Genomic DNA, 4,943 nt, shown 5'->3' with positions numbered 1-4,943 from the left:
ATATTATATGAATGTAATCCTTCAGTGTGTTACCTTCTGGCCCATTTTTTTGTGTGTGTCCAGTTCTATAAAAATAGAATCAACTTGTTGTATGTCAATGAATTATCTCACTTTATTGCTATGTAACATTTCAAAGTACAAATGCTTATGGATGGCTTAACAATCACATTTTTGGAAGGACATTTGAGTTGTTTTTGGGTTAATAGTATTATAAATAAAATGGATTCAGTTTCTGAAGAACAACCTATAGTCTTGCCAGTAGAATAGATTATATGGGCATCCCCATGGAATCCCTTTGGCCAACAACTCAATTAAATGTAACCTAATCCCAGCACTGGAAACTTCAATTGACTGACTGTACATAGGAGCCAGTGGCTTAACCAAGAAGTTAATGAGGCTCCAATAAGTACATACCAGGTGCTCTTTTCTCAAGTTCACAGAAGTAATCTCTAATCCCTGAAAATTGTATTCTCTCAGAGGACTCAATTTAGGCTAGTTAATATGATGTCTATGTAGGTGTCAGCCCCATGGACTGACAGTTATAAACAGCCAGTGCTAATTAGTTTCCCAATAAGATAGACCAAACTCTGAAAAAATGTCTGACTCCAAATCTCAAGCACATTAAAAGTGACTAACATGGTGGTGTTTGAGTGGGTCAGTAGGCCATCAAGCCCACCATCAAAGTCTAGAAGGTGGATATAGTATTGATAATTGTCTACATAATGAAGTGTTTCATGGGAGTTTGTTTAAAGGGACCCAAGGAACCCTAGCAGTGTTACTACAGAAGGATCCAATCTGTCTCTTGAATGCTGGTATCAGGCACTTGCTTGTCCAAGTAAGTCACCTTGCCACCTAGTCTCACCTCCTAGCAAATTCAGTTCAATGATCTACTTAAATTGTTGGCCTCTATTGGCCACCTAGACCCCTCACCTATCATGACAGCAGAAGCATGCTACAACAGCAATGGATCTCTAAGAACTACACACTCCTCTTGCTAATTTTCATTATTTTATTTCATCTTATTCAGTTTTTCAAACTCTTTGTTTATTCTGAGTTACAGCTGTTGTTTCTATAGTATTTGCATTTTGTAATTTTAGTGGAACTTCTGAGTTCTTTTCTACAGTGGATAAACCCACCACAAAATTTTGTTAACTTTTCATTGTAGCCTACTACAGTTTGGTATGCCACGGTGTGTTATGTTTGCCCTTTGGAAGGATTGCAGTGATAACTCATTGAGGCCCTAGTCAGTGTTTCTCTATAAACTAATGATATTGAGCATCTTCATTTGTTGAGTGTAATCCCTATTTAGTGAAACGTCTCTTACTGATCTTGTCATATTTCCAATGGAATGTTTTATAATGAAATTTTAATTATGACTTGTATATTAGAGAAATTAGTCCTTGATGAAATTTGTGCCTTTCAAGTATTTCTTTCTAGCTGGATCACATAATTTGTGCTGTCTTCCATCACAACTGAAACCTTTTAGTTTAAGGGAATAAAGTGCAGCTCAAAGTAGAATGCATGCTTTATATGTGCAAGGCCTTGTATTCAACATTGAGTACAAAGCATTTGTTTTCACATTTTTGACAAAGCTCAATTTGTTATTTTTAAATGGATTTGCTTTTGACATGGGCCCAAGAACTCTTTCTTTGGCCCTGGATACTAAATGTTCTCCTATGATTTTACCTAAAGGGTTATACTAGGACAAAATTATAAAAGCTTTGAGACAGGTCCTGTCTAAAAGAAATGCAGGGCCAAAGATGGAGCAGAAATAAAAGAAATGACTGACTAGTAACCAGCCCACCTTGAGGCCCATCCCATGGGCAGGCACCCATCTCTGACACTATTACTGATGCTATGTTGTGTTTGCAAGCAGAAGCCTAACATAGCCACTCCCTGAGAGGCTCTACCCAGCAGCTGACTGAGACAGATACACATACCCTTACCCAAACATGGGACAGAGGTTGGAGACCTCTATGCTGCAGTTAGGAGAAGGATTGAAGTCCCTGAAGGAGATGGCAAGCCCACAGTAAGATTGGCAGTGTCAATTAACCTAGACCCCTGGAATGCCCAGAGATTGTGCCATCAACTAAAGAAGATGCATGGGCTTCTCTGAGACCCCCGGCACATATGTAACATAGGGCTGCCTTGTATGGCCTCAATGGGGGAGGATGCACATAATCATACACGGGACTGATGGCTCTGAAGCCAAATTGCACTCTGTTCAGCTGATAATCATCCTGAGTAAGCCATCTCTCTGGTAATAATAAGCATGTTTGGGGAGACAGAGGAAACACCTGGCTGTTTACATCTCTTGGTCTCTCTAGAGTACTGGTAGAATTGAGATCCACTGTGGAGGCATCTCAAGCCCAGACCAAACCCTTTCTGGTGTCACTAGTTTCCAGGCATGTTCTCTTTCTTGGTGGTCTGCCTACACTCTTTGAATTCTCACATGAAAGTATTCTTGTGTTCTTCTACCTACAGGGACTCGCAGACAGACATCATCCACTGCACCTGACCTAAGAGAGAATGAGTTCAAAAAGGAGAAGGAGAGGCTGACAACAGAGCTGCACCTCATTACCCAGAAGAGAAATGAACAGAGAGATCGCCTGATCGATTTCAAAGAGGGATCCATGAACAAGAGATATGCATTGCTCCAAACCCTGTGGTGTCAGTCTGAGGTCTTCAATGTCAGCCTCATCTTATCCTTTGAAGGAGGTGGGTTCTATGAAGCTGTACCACCAGATCGTCCCTATGCCCAACCTCATATCCATGAATGCTTCATAGTGGAGAGGCAGAACCTGAAGCTTGGTCATGAGGGAGATGAGAAATGGACTCTTCTGCTTCCTCCAGTAGAAAAGAAGGACTTGTATTCTGAGCGAAGAATTCAGGGATAGAGGCAGTGGGAGAGTGAGTTCCCAGCATGCATTTGGAAAGCACTTGACAGGATGTGGCTTTGTGAGTTTCTAGGTGATGTGAGTTTATGGTGAGTGTCTATACTTGTCTGGCAGGTGACTGCGTGCTTTGAAGCTCCTCGTAGTATCTAGAGGGACCCAGTCCCACATTTTACTTCTCAGTGCATGTCTAGAAGGCCTGAGGCTCATTCCTGTTCCTCTTTGTCTGTGTGCTTTATACTGTGAGACAGTAGTAATGTTGCATACATTTCTTTTGCATCTCATTGTGCTCTCTGTTTCTGTCTCTGTCTCTCATTCTCTGACTGTTTCCTTTCTCCTCCATGTGTGTGTCTGTGTGTGTGTGTGTTCAAGTCTGTGAGTCTGTGTTTGTGCACATGAACCTACATGTGCATGAGTTTTGTATGTTTAATTTTCCCTCCAAACTTGGGAACCTATGGGGTCTGTGTTTTGGCTTGAGGATTTATCTTCATAACCATTTCAAGGTGATATTAGTGCTAAAGTTTCAGAGCCCCCACTTTATTCAGCACTGTTCTTTGCCTATGTGCATAATTGTCCATACACTTGTATCCCTTGAGCATTTTATAAAGCTGTGGTGATGTCTGATCACATCTCCAGGGTTGTGTGTAAGGTCTGTTTCTACGGTATAAGTTATTCAGGATTTACCACCCCAGTTGTGAAAACAGGAAAAATGTAATCACAGGTTTCTGGTGGGCAAAGACTTGAGGCCTAGGCTCTTGAGAGCATAGCTGGTTAGACTGCAACATCCAACCCTACTGAGTGAACACAGGGAGCCAGGGAACCCTTCATCTTGATGCTTAGCTTCTGCTGCCCTGGATCAGGATAACAAATTTTCAAAGCTGAAGATCATCCCAGTATATAGAATCCAGAATGTGCCTTCCATGGCTGGGGTAGTTCAGCACTCAGCCTGAGAAATGTGTTCCTAAAAGCCCATGTTCATGGAGTTCTGTCTTCCTAGGACCATGCCCTTCCAGAAGCTAAATCCGTTCTATGAGCTCAAGAAGGAGATAAACTTCTATTTGTAAGTACCAGTCAGTGAACCCATCAATTGTGGAATGGCAATTTCTGCCTTCCTTGGTTTCTGGACTGGAGAGTCTGCAGTTCTGGTTCTACCCCTTCTGCTTTTAGCCATCAGTGTGCCTTGGGATAATAAACTCAGTTTTCATAAGTCCGTAAGAGACTGTTACCCCTCCCAGCATTGTCCACACATCCTTAGAAGCCTCTCAATAGAAGAGTGATTGTGCATGGTTATTATGCAGTACTGAGAGCCTAGTTACTAGGCAGTGTTTTAGAGAGCTGAGTGAGACATAACACAAGGATAGAATGCCCTCCCCTTGGTTCTATTGACTTACCCTGATGGTATTTGCACTCCACTAATTGATGTTACCCCAGTGCCTCATTCTTTTGGAGAAACATGGGCCCTTATTGGTGTTTGGGCTGCAGCTATAATTTCTTCTTCCCTGAAATGGCTGTTTGCTGTCATGGATTTATTGAGATGTATTGTATTAAGTCTTCATGGGAACCAGGGTCCTGATGGGCTTAATGAGCCTGTACATAGGAATGGGAGGAGGCTGCAAGATCTTACTATGCAGAGGGTGTTTCCAGAAACCTACATAGCCGGCTCATGATGGAGAAGAATCTTATTAAGAAGATGCCTGTCCCACTGAAGCGGGAGAGCAAGAAAGTACAGATTGATTGGGCCCTCATTCAGAAATGTCTGCTTGATATGAATCTGAATGGTAAAGAGGAACAGGAGCAGACAAGCAACCTCAAGAACCAACAACTTCAGGGAGGGACAAGCACCTCAGTCAGGCTAATACTGTCTGACACCATTTGCCCATTAGATCCATCTTTGCTTTCCTACCACCTTTCTAATCCACACCCCCAACCAGCCACCCACCTCATGGAATGTAGTTGTTCATTGCTATTTTTATAAACACATATTCTGGGAAGTTAGTCTCTTGGGAGAAACTAAATCATTGGCAAGTGTACCTTGCTGCTCTGCTTTAA

General features: G+C 42.2%; 1 pseudogene; it reads right to left on the bottom strand.

Annotated features, from left to right (window-relative positions):
* Positions 1 to 388: 388 nt before the first annotated feature.
* On the bottom strand, positions 389 to 1,816 carry LOC110287926 (ER membrane protein complex subunit 4 pseudogene; annotated as a pseudogene).
* Positions 1,817 to 4,943: the final 3,127 nt, after the last annotated feature.

This window comes from Mus caroli, unplaced genomic scaffold, assembly GCF_978045245.1.
Source record: "Mus caroli unplaced genomic scaffold, Mus_caroli_1 scaffold_6, whole genome shotgun sequence".
NCBI classification, from domain to species: Eukaryota; Metazoa; Chordata; class Mammalia; order Rodentia; family Muridae; genus Mus; species Mus caroli.
Note: the sequence above shows the minus strand (reverse complement) of the source record. Positions and strands in the feature narration are given on the sequence as shown.